Below are 12,622 nucleotides of genomic sequence, written 5' to 3'. Positions count from 1 at the left end.
CAAAGTTGGTCTCGGACACCCTACCCAACTACCTTACAGAAAAATTAATAAAAAAAAAATATTGACGTCAAACAATTGTTCACACTAGGCACAAATGGAAGCTGTGTAGCTGTGGTCTACTTTAGAATAAACACAGTTTGTTCTACGGCTTAGTTTATTGTTTTTTTAAGTAGGTTCAAAGATTGAGTCGGACAATCGTATTACCTTACAGTCTTCCTTACAGGGAAGTTAATAAAAAATGTTCTACGGCAATATTTGTGTCTGCACTAAGTGCAAAAGGAAGCTTGGTAGCTGAGGTGTACTAGAGAAAAATACCCAAGGTGTTATTAGGCACAGTTTGTTTTTTAACGTAGGTCCACAATTAGGGTCAGACACCTAATCCCGAAAATGTACCTTACAGAAAAGTTAAATAAAAAGTATTGTACGGCAATACTTCTGTCCGCACTAGGTGCAAAGAAAGGCCGGTTGCTGTGGTTTACTTGTGAAAAAAACACAGGGTGTTCTTCGGCTTAGTTTATTCTTTTTAAAAGAAAGTGCAAAGTTGGGCCCGGACATCCTACCTCACTACTTTACAGAAAGAAAAAAAAAATGTTCTATGTCAAATCATTGTCCGCCTTAGGCGCAAAGGGGAGCTGGTTAGCTGTGGTCTACTTGAGAAAAAAACAAGGTGGCCTCTACGGCTTAGTTTAATGTTTTTTAAGTAGTTTCAAAGATTGAGTCGGACAGCCTACCATACAGAAGAGTTAATAAAAAATGTTCTACGGAAATACTTGTGTCTGCACTAGGTGCAAAGGGAAGCTGGGTGGCTGAGGTGTACTGGAGAAGAAACTCAAGGTGTTCTTCGTCACAGTTTGTTTTTAACGTACGTTCAAATTTAGGGTGAGACACCCAACCCCGCTACCATACAGAAAAGTTAATAAAAAATGTTCTACGGCAATACTTGTGTCTGCACTAAGTGCAAAGGGAAGCTGAGTAGCTGAGGTGTACTGGAGAGGACACCCAAGGTGTTCTTCCGCACAGTTGTTTGTAACGTAGGTCCAAATTTAGGATCAGACACCCAACCTACCTTACAGAGATGTTGTACTGCAATACTTCTGCCTAGGTGCAATGGAAGGTCGGGTAGCTGTGGTTTACTTGAGAAAAAACACAGGGTGTTCTTCGGCTTAGTTCATTTTTTTTGAAAGAAAGTGCAAAATTGGTCTCGGACACCCTACCCCATCACCACCTTACAGAAAAATTAAAAGAAAAAATATTGACGTCAAATCATTGTCCGCAATAGGCGCAAAAGGAAGCTGTGTAGCTGTGGTCTACTTGAGAGAAAAAAAAAGTGTGTTCTACGGCTTAGTTTATTGTTTTTTCAGTAGGTTCAAAGATTGAGTAGGACAATCTAATTACCTTACAGTCTACCTTACAGAAAAATTAATAAAACATGTTCTACGGCAATAATTGTGTCTGCACTAGGTGTAAAGGGAAGCTGGGTAGCTGAGGTGTACTGGAGAAGAAACCCAGGGTGTTTTTAGGCACAGTTATTTTTTAACGTAGGTCCAAATTTAGGTGCAGACACCCAACATCATTACCTTACAGAGAAGTTAATAACAGATGTTGATCGGCAATACTTTTGTCCGCACTAGGTGCAAAGGAAGGTCTGGCAGCTATGGTTTACTTGAGAAAAAACACAGGGTGTTCTTCGGCTTAGTTTTTTTTTTTTTGAAAGAAAGTGCAAAATTGGTGTCCGACACCCTACCCCATCACCTTACAGAAAAATTATTAAAAAAATATTGTGACTTCAAATAATTGTCCGCAATAGGCACAAAGGGAAGCTGTGTAGCTGTGGTCTACTTAAAAAAAACACAGTGTGTTTTACGGCTTAGTTTATTGTTTTTCAAGTAGGTTCAAAGATTAAGTCGGACAGTCTTATTACCTTACAGTCTACCTTACACTTACAGAAAAGTTGATAAAAAAATGTTCAACGGCAAAACTTGTGTCTGCACTAGGTGCAAAGGGAAGCTGGGTACCTGAGGTGTACTGGAAAAGAAACCCAAGGTGTTCTTCGGCAATTTTTTTTAGCGAAGGTCCAAATTGAGGGTCGGACACCCAACCCCGCTACCTTACAGAAGAGTTAATAAAAAATGTTGTACGGCAAAACTTCTGTCCGCACTAGGTGCAAAGAAAGGCCGGGTTGCTATGGTTTACTTGAGAAAAAACACAGGGTGTTCTTCGGCTTAGTTTCTTCTTTACAAAATAAAGTGCAAAATTGGGGCCGGAAACACTACCCCACTACTTTACAGAAAAAAAAATAAAAAAAAATGTTCTATGTCAAATCATTGTCCACAATCAGCGCAAAGGGGAGCTGGGTACCTGTGGTCTACTTGAGAAAAAACACAGTGTGTTCTTCGGCTTAGTTTATTGTTTTTTCATTGAGGTTCAAGGATTGAGTCGGACAGTCTTCTCACCTTAAAGTCTTCCGAGCAGAAAAGTTAATAAAAAATGTTCTACGGCAAAACTTGTGTCTGCACTAGGTGCAAAGGGAAGCTGGGTATGTGGGGTATACTGAAGAAGAAACCCAAAATATTCTTCCGCACAGTTGTTTTGTAACGTAGGTCTAAATTTAGGATCAGACACCCAACCTCACTACCTTACAGAGAAGATAATAAAAAATGTTGTACGGCAATACTTTTGTCCGCACTAGGTGCAAAGGGAAGGTTGAGTAGCTGTGGTTTACTATAAAAAAAAACCACAGCGTGTTCTTCGGCTTAGTTTATTTTTTTGAAAGAAAGTGCAAAGTTGGTGTCGCACACCCTACCCCAGCACCTTACAAAAATATTAATAAAAAATTTTTTGACGTCAAATAGTTGTCCGCAATATGCACAAAGGGAAGCTGTGTAGCTGTGGTCTACTTTAGAAAAAACACAGTGCGTTCTTTGGCTTAGTTTATTGTGTGTCATGTAGATTCAAGGATTGAGTCGGACAGTCTTCTCACCTTAAAGTCTTCCATGCAGAAAAATTAATAAAAAATGTTCTACGGCAAAACTTTTGTCTGCACTAGGTGCAAAGGGAAGCTGGGTAGCTTGGGTATACTGGAGAAGACACCCAAGGTGTTCTTCCGAACAGTTTGTTTGGAACGTAGGTCCAAATTTAGGAACAGACACCCAACCTTACTACCTTACAGAAAAGTTAATAAAACATGTTGTACGGCAATACTGTTGTCCGCACTAGGTGCAAAGAAAGGTCGGGTAGCTGTGGTATACTTGAGTTAAAACACAGGGTATTCTTCTGCTTAGTTTTTTTTTTTAAAGAAAGTGCAAAGTTGGTGTCGGACACCCTACCACACTACCTTACAGAAAAATTAATAAAAAAAATATTAACGTAAAATAATTGTCCGCAATAGGCCCACAGGGAAGCTGTGTAGCTGGGGTTAACTTGAGAAAAAACACAGTGTGTTCTACGGCTTAGTTTATTGTTTTTCAAGTAGGTTCAAAGATTGAGTCGGACAGTCTAATTACCGTACAGTCTACCTTACAGAAAAGTTATTAAAAATGTTCTACGGCAATACTTGTGTCTGCACTAGGTGCAAAAGGAAGCTGTGTAGCTGTGGTCTACTTCAGAAAAAACACAGTGTGTTCTACGGCTTAGTTTATTGTTTATTGTTGTGCAAAAGGAAGCTTGGTAGCTGAGGTGTACTGGAGAAGAAACCCAAGGTGTTCTTCGGCACAGTTTGTTTTTAACGTAGGTCCACATTTACGGTCAGACACCAAACACCGCTAACTTACAGAAAAGTTAATAAAAAATATTGTACGGCAATACTTCTGTCCGCACTAGGTGCAAAGAAAGGCCGGGTTGCTGTGGTTTACTTGAGAAAAAACACAGGGTGTTCTTCGGCTTAGTTTATTCTGTTTAAAAGATAGTGCAAAATTAGGGCCAGACACCCTTCCCCACTACCTTACAGAAAAAATAATTAAAAAAATGTTCTTAATCAAATCATTGTCCACAATAGACGCAAAGGGGAGCCGGGTAGCTGTGGTCTACTTCACAAAAAACACAGTGTGTTCTACTGCTTAGTTTATTGTTTTTCAAGTAGGTTCAAAGATTGAGTCGGAAAGTCATCTTATCTCACAGTCTGCCTTACAGAAAAATGAATAAAAAATGTTCTACGGCAATACTTGTGTGTGCACTAGGTGCAAAGAGAAGCTGGGTAGCGGAAGTATACTGGATAAGAAATCCAAGGTGTTCTTCTGCAAAGTTTGTTTTTAACGTAGGTCCAAATTCAAGTTCAGACACCCAACCTCACTACCTTACAGAAAAAGAAATAAAAAATGTTGTACGGCAATACTTCTGTCCGCAGTAGGTGCATAGAAAGAACGGGTTGCTGTGGTTTACTTTAGAGAAAACACAGGGTGTTCTTCGGCTTAGTTTATTCTTTTTAAAAGAAAGTGCAAAGTTGGGGCTGGACACCCTACCCCACTATCTTACAGAAAAAAAATGTTTTAAATCAAATCATTGTCCACAATAGGTGCAAAGGGGAGCTGGGTAGCTGTGGACTACTTGAAAACTCAGTGTAGGTTCAAGGATTGAATCGCACAGTCTTCGTACTTTACAGTCTACCTTACAGAAAAATAAATAAAAAATGTACTACGGCAAAACTTGTGTCTGAACTAGGTGTACTTGAGAAAGAACACAGGGTGTCTTCGGCCTATTTTTTTTTTTTTTTTTTAAATAGGTCCAAAGATAAAGTCGGACAGTCTACTTCACTACCTTACAGAAGAGTTAATAACACATGTTCTACGTCAATACTTTTGTCCGCACTAGGCGCAAAGGGAAGCTGGATAGCTGTGGTCTACTTGACAAAAAACCAAGGGTGTTCTTCGGCTTAGATTTTTTTTAAGTAGGCCAAAAGATTGAGTCGGACAGTCTACTTTACCACCTTACAGAAAAATTAACAAAACATGTTCTACATCAATACTTTTGTCCGCACTAGAGGTAAAGGATAGCTGAATAGATGTGGTATGCTTGAGAAAAAACACAGGGTGTTCTTCGCCTTAGTTTTTTTTAAAGTAGGTCCAAAGTTGGGGTCGGACACCCTACCCCAGTAACTTACAGACAAGTTAATAAAACTGTTCTACGTCAATACTTGTGTCCGCACTAGGCGGAAAGGGAAGCTGGGTAGCTGTGGTCTACTTGAGAAAAAAACACAGGGTGTTATTCGGATTAGATTATTTTTTGGAAAGTAGGTCCAAAGATTGACTCGGACGGTTTACTTCCCTACCTTACAGAAAAGTTAATTAAAATGTTTTACGTCAATACCTTTGTCCTTAATAGGAGCAAACGAAAGCTAGGTAGATGTGGTCTACTTGAGAAAAAACACAGGGTGTTCTTCGGCTTAGTTTATTTTTTTTTAAAGTAGGTCCAAAGATTGAATCGGACAGTCTACTTCACTACCTTACAGAAAAGTTAATAAAACATGTTCTACGTCAATACTTTTGTCCGCACTAGGCGTAAAGGATAGCTGAATAGATGTGGTCTACTTGAGAAAAAAACACAGGGTTTTCTTCGGCTAAGTTTATTTTTTTGAAAGTAGGTCCACAGATTGAATCGGAAAGTCTACTTCACTACCTTACACAAAAGTTAATAAAACATGTTCTCCGTCACTACTGGTGTCCACACTAGGCGCAAAGGGAAGCTAGGTATATGTGGTGTACTTGAGAAAGAACGCACGGTGTTCTTCGGCTTAGTTTATTTTTTTGAAAGTAGGTCCAACGATTGAGTCGGACAGTCTACTTCACTACCTTACAGAAAAGTTAATCAAACATGTTTTACGTCAAGACTTTTGTTCGCACTAGGTGCAAAAGGAAGCTTATTAGCTGTGGTTTACTTGAGAAAAAACATAGGGTGTTCTTCGGGGTTTTTTTTGCTTTTTTTTTAAATAGGTCCAAAGATTGAAATGGACAGTCTACTTCACTACCTTACAGAAAAGTTAATAAAACATGCTCTACGTCAATACTTTTGTCCGCAATAGGCGCAAAGCGAAGCTAGGTAGATGTGGTGCACTTGAGAAAGAACACACGGTGTTATTCGGCTTAGTTAAAGTTAATGAAACATGCTCTACGTCAATACTTTTGTCCGCACTAGGCGCAAAAGGAAGCTTATTAGCTGTGGTTTACTTGAGAAAAAACATAGGGTGTTCTTCGGGGTTTTTTTTTGCTTTTTTTTTTAAAGTAGGTCCAAGGATTGAGTCGGACAGTCTACTTCACTACCTTACAGAAAAGTTAATCAAACATGTTTTACGTCAATACTTTTGTCCGCACTAGGCGCAAAGGGAAGCTAGGAAGCTGGGGTGTACTTAAGAGAAAACAGAGGGTGTTCTTCGGCTCAGTTTTTTTTTTCTTTAAGTTGGACCAGAGTTCGAATCGGACACCCTACCCCACAACCTTACAGAAACATTAATAAAGAATATTCTACGTCAATACTTTTGTCCACACTAGTTGCAAAGGGAAACTGGGTAGCTGAGGTCTACTTGAGAAAAAACATAGGGTGTTCTTCGGCTTTTTTTGCTTTTTTTTAAATAGGTCAAAAGATTAAGTCGGACAGTCTACTTCACTACCTTACAGAAAAATTAATAACACATGTTCTACGTCAATACTTTTGTCCGCACTAGCCGCAAAGGATAGTTAAATAGATGTGGTCTACCTGACACAAAACACACGGTGTTCTTCGGCTTAGTTTATTTTATTTAAAGTAGGACCACAGATTGAGACGGACAGTCTACTTCACTACCTTACAGAAAAGTTAGTCAAACATGTTCTACGTCAATAGTTTTGTCCGCAATAGGCGCAAAGGGAAGCTAGGTAGATGTGGTGTATTTGAGGAAGAACGCACGGAGTTCTTCGGCTTAGTTTATTTTTTTGAAAGTAGGTCCAAATATTGACTCGGACAGTCTACTTCACTATCTTACAGAAATTTTAATAAAATATGTTCTGTGTCAATAGTCCTGTCCACACTAGGCGCAAAAGAAAGCTAGGTAGCTGTTGTCTACAGGGTGTTCTTTAGTTAGTTTATTTTTTAAAGTAGTTCCACAGTTCGGATCGGACACCCTACTCCACAACCTTACAGAAAAATTAATAAAGAATAGTCTACGTCACTACTTTTGTCCGCTGAAGGCGCAAAGGGAAGCTGGTTAGCTGTGGTCTACTTTAGAAAAAAACACAGGGTGTTCTTCGGCTTTGTATTTTTTTTTTAATAGGTCCAAATATTGAGTCGGACAGTCTAATTCACTACCTTACAGAAAAGTTAGTTATAATTTTCTACGTCATTACAGATGTCCGTACTAGGTGCAAATGGAAGCTGGGTAGCTGTGGTCTACTTAAGAAAAAACACAGGGTGTTCTTCGGCTTAGTTTATTATTATTTTTTTAAATCCAAAGATTAATTCAGATAGTCTACTTCACTACATTACAGAAGAGTTAATTAAGGTGGTATGGGAGTCTAAAATAAAAATGATAGAATTTGTTCATACTTTGCCAAAACGTTGTATCTATTGATACATGTTGAAAAATATAATAAAAATGATAGGTCACCGCGCATTTTCTCAAGCTACAGGACGGGACAAAATGACACATTTTGTATGGATTATACAGGAAAAAACACCATTTTGTGATTAGAAACTAAACAAAATGATAGAATTGTTAAAAACTTCAGGAAAAGATAGCTTTCAGACACTGCTTTGACAATATCAAAAGAAAAGATAGGGTCACCGTACGTTTTTTCCGGCTAAAATACAAAATAGGAAAATTCCATACAGAATCCTTCAGAAAATGCACTTTTTTAGAGTCACCTCCCCTTAAAATGCCAATTTAAAAAAAAAATAAAAACAACCAAAAATAATTAACATTTGCAAAAATATCAATATTTAGAAGTTATATTCTTATAAATTGGTACTTTTAAATGAAAATGTACTTTAAACATTTGAATTCCTGCATCAATTTTGCTAACTTGATGGAAAATCTGGACCTTTTATTCTCTGTTTTTTACAATCCAAGATGAAGGAAGACACCCATACCACCTTAAAATGTTCTACGTCAATACTTTTGTCCATACTAAGAGCAAAGGAAAGCTAGGTAGCTGTGGTGTACTAGAGAAAGAACACAGGGAGTTTTTAGGCTGAGTTTAATTTTGTTTAAGTAAGTCCAAAGTTGGGGTCGGACACCCTACCCCATTACCTTACAAAAAAGTTAATAGAGAATGTTCTACGTCAATACGTGTTTCCGCAATAGGTACAAAGGGAAGCTGAGTAGCTGTGGTCTTCTTGAGAAGAAACACAGGCTGTTCTTCGGCTTTTTATTTTCTTTCAGTAGGTCCGAAGTTGGGGTCGGACACCCTACCCCATCACCTTACAGGAAAATTAATCGAGATTTGTTTTACATAAATAAGGCCGTTAGTTTTCTCGTTTGAATTGTTTTACATTGTCTTATCGGGGCCTTTTATAGCTGACTATGCGATATGGGCTTTGCTCATTGTTGAAGGCCTTACGGTGACCTATAGTTGTTAATGTCTGTGTCATTTTATGTTTTTTGTGGTGGATAGTTGTCTCATTGGCAATCATACCACATCTTCTTTTTTAAATGTTCTACGTCAAGACTTTTGTCCGCACTAGGCGCAAAGAGAAGCTGGTTAACTGTGGTCTACTTGAGAAAAAACACAGCGTGTTCTTCAGCTTTGTTTTTTTTTCTTTTTAAATAGGTCCAAAGATTGAGTCGGACAGTCTACTTCACTACCTTACAGAAAAGTTAATAAAACATGTTCTACGTTAATGCTTTTGTCCGCGCTAAGAGCAAAGGAAAGCTAGGTAGCTGTAGTGTACTAGAGAAAGAACACAGGGAGTTTTTCGGCTGAGTTTTTTTTAATGTCCAAAGATTGACATGGACAGTCTACTTCACTACCTTACAGAAAAGTTAATAAAACATGTTCTACGTCAAAACTTGTGTCCGCACTAGGCGCAAAGGATAGCTGAATAGCTGTGGTCTACCTGAGAAAAAACATAGTGTGTTTTTCGGCTTAGTTTATTTTTTTAAAGTAGGTCCAACGATTGACTCGGACAGTCTACTTTACTACCTTACAGACAAGTTAAACAAAACTGTTCTACGTCAATAATTTTGTCCGCAATAGGCGCAAAGGGAAGCTGGGTAGCTGTGGTCTACTTGAGTTAAAATTCAGGCTTAGTTTTTTATCATTCTTTGAGTAGGTCAAAAGTTATGGTTGGACACCCTATCCTTTTACCTTATAGAAAAGTAATTAGAAAATGTTCTACGTCAATACTGTTGTCCGCACTAGGGGAAAAAAAAGATTGGAAGCTGTGGTCAACTGGAAACAAAAACACAGCGTGTTCTTCGGCTAAGTTTATCTTTTTAATTTTTCAAAGAAAAAGTTAATAACAAATGTTCTATGGCAAACCTTTTGTCAGCAGTAGGTGCAAAGGGAAGCTGGGTAGCTTATGATTACTTGAAAAAAACAAGGTGTTCTTGGGCTCATTTCTTTTTGTTTTTAAGTAGGTCCAAAGTTGGGGTCGGACACCCTGCCCCACCCTTACAAAAAAGTTCATAAAAATGATCTACGGCAATACTTTTGTCCACATTAAGTGCAAAGGGACGCTCGGTAGCTGTGGTTTACTGGAGAACAAATTTTCTTTTTTTTTTAAGTAGGTCCAAAGTTGGATTCGGATCCCTACCAAACTCTCACAGAAAAGTAAATATAAAATGTTATACGGCAAAACTTTTGTCCGCAATAGGTGTAAAGGGAAGCTGGGTAACTGAGGTCAACTTGAGTTAAAATCCATGGTGTGTTACGGTTTAGTTTTTTTTTTGTAAAGTAGGTCCAAAGTTGGGACAGGACATCGCTCCCAACTCTTACAGAAAAGTTACTAACAAATATTCTATGGCAATTGTTTTGTCCCTACTAGGTTGAAAATAAATCTAGGTAGCTAAAGTCTACTTGAATAAAATCAAGGGTGTTTTACGGCTTATTTTGTCTAAAGTTGGGACCGGATATCGTTCCCACATGTTACAAAAAAATGTTCTACGGCAACTCTTTTGTCTCACTATGAGAGAAGCTAGGTTGCTGAGGTCTGTCTGAGAAAAAAATCAGGATGTTCTTCGGCTTAGTTTTTTTTCTAAGTATGTCTAACGTAGGGGTCTGACACCCTCTACAACCCTTACAGAAAAGTTGATCAACAAATGTTCTTCGGCAATACATCTGTCCTCACGATGCACAAAAGGGAAGCAGGGTAGCTGAGGTCTACTTGAGAAAACAAATCCAGGGTATTGTTCGATATTTTTTTTTATTGTTAAACTAGATCCACAGTTGGGGTCAAACACCCTACCCCACCTTACAGAAAAGTTAATAAAAAAAGTTCTCCGACAAGACTTTTGTCCGTACTAGATGAAAAGGGAAGCTTTGTAGCTGAGATCTACTTGAAAAAAAACAGTATGTTGTTCGGCTTGAAGTTTTTTTTTAAGTAGGGTCCAAACCTTGTAAAAGTCGCCGAAAGTTTTTGTTCTTCTGTTTAGAGATTATTCCAAAAGTTGAGAAATTCTCCTGAAATTAATAATAAAAAATAGTCAATAATTGAATACTAAATAAATGTAGTATTATGTAATCAATGTACAATAGAAGATCGTATATATTTACGCCAAACAAATGAAAAACTGAAAAAAAAAGAATAGCAAATTGCTCTTCACACTTTAAACATGATGCAAAACTCTTTTGAAGTGACTTTTGAAAAATCATTTTCTTAATGTTATTTGAAATTTGGGATTACAATTTTTGATTTCACAAGGATATTAAAAAAAATATAATAATTCAACAGTTTGAATACATCATATAATTTGCAGATGGTTGTTTTAGAAAGAAAAATAATATAAGTTCATTTCAGACGAAAAATTGAAATTGATTACATTAAGCATTTTTCAATTTGACTTTAAATGTTGAAAAATGAAAAATGCATTTTTCATTTTGAATTGCAATTACTTCGCAATATAAAAATTTGAAAAGATGATCAAAACTGCATAATTTTTTTTATTTTTAATGAGTAGATCTAGAATGAAATGAAATTTGTTTTAAATATTCAAATTGTCGACACTATTTTAAAATTATTCACGGTTTCTTTTTTCTTTTTCCTCGTTTTAAGCAAAACATCTTGGAGAACTTGTTAACTATGTATACGTGTGCACTATGTGTGTATCACCTAATTTTAACATGAGAAATATACTAAAAGGTACAATAATGACCAAAAAGATGTGATTTTTTATTAATTAGTTTACCCGCAGAACACACGACTGAATACATACACGTGCATGGAACATGACAAATATCCTTAAATGTTTATGATAACATTGAGAATGGAAATGTGGAACGTGTAACAAAGACAACAATCCGATCAAAGGGCAAACAAGAGCTCAAGATCACCAATTGGTCTTCAACACAGGGTGAAATTCCAGCGCCTGAAGGTGGGCTTCATGCAGCTGGCCCCTTATCATCTGTGCGTATGCAGTAAAATAGAAGTTACACACAAGTCCAATATATAAGAAAACAATTAATTAAATTGACAAAACATAAACAAGACTAACAAAAGACGGAGGCTCCTGACTTAGACACAAATATGTATTGTTAGACCATCTAATACCTCTAAACAATGTAGAATATACATAGACACGAAATCATGCACATTAAAACTCATATATCTTATTGGCCCAAAACCACAATTAATGATCCCCATTTCGTTGTCTACGAATATAGTCCCCTTTAATAATAGTGTATTTTTTTTTCTTTCCCTTCCTCATAGATTTCTTAGTTTTTCTGGGGTGGAAATAATAGATGAGAGCTTAAATAAACTTTTGAATTTTTCATTTTAACTGATGTTTATATGGAAAGAGTGATTAGGCCAGGTGCAAAAAGGTTATATTTACACTTTTCAGAACATCTCTTGACTTACCTATAGGGGTATGGATGTGTATTTACCAAATGTGTATGATGTATACTGGATACATGTTTGGACGTACTGTACATTACACACACACACAGAAAATAAAAAATAGATTTGTTTTTAATGCGACAAAACGTTATAAAGAATTGGTAAAGGAATTAATTGTGGTCTCGGGCGTAATAGATTTCAAAACTAAGCAAAATGACAATGATACATACATTAACAACGGACTATTATCAATTACTGACATGCCCGCTCCAGACATGAATTAATCTGATTGAAAGATAATGTCTTCCTCAACTGAATTTTTAGCACAATCTCTCTCATTAAGGGTTTGTTTATGATATCATCATAAAACATGTGAAAAGAACATAACCCGTTTGATGCCAACAACTTGTTTTATAATAAATTTGTTTATTTACAATGCAAAACCCAATGAGTAAATAAATATTTATACTAAAATATGCCATCCTTAGGGACATTATCGTAACTGTATCCCTTTTGAATAAGCCTGTGTGGTTAGCTTTTGAGATGAATGCCGACAAATTTGTGTTTTATATAGAATATTACTGTTACAGAATAAGATTTGATGTGTAGATCTGAACATATAACATGTCCGTGTGTTGATTTGTATTATTTTTTTGGCGAATGG

General features: G+C 36.9%; 1 long non-coding RNA gene across 2 annotated transcripts in view; it reads right to left on the bottom strand.

Annotated features, from left to right (window-relative positions):
* Positions 1–12,622, bottom strand: part of LOC139528618 (uncharacterized) — a 56,657-nt gene that overhangs the window by 33,453 nt on the left and 10,582 nt on the right. For both annotated transcript variants that reach the window (XR_011665647.1, XR_011665645.1), the window contains one exon: positions 10,517–10,583. This is a non-coding gene — a long non-coding RNA (uncharacterized lncRNA). The remainder of the gene's footprint in view (positions 1–10,516; positions 10,584–12,622) is intronic.

Source organism: Mytilus edulis, chromosome 1 (assembly GCF_963676685.1).
Source record: "Mytilus edulis chromosome 1, xbMytEdul2.2, whole genome shotgun sequence".
NCBI lineage: Eukaryota > Metazoa > Mollusca > Bivalvia > Mytilida > Mytilidae > Mytilus > Mytilus edulis.
This window is presented reverse-complemented; position numbering and strand designations above follow the sequence as displayed.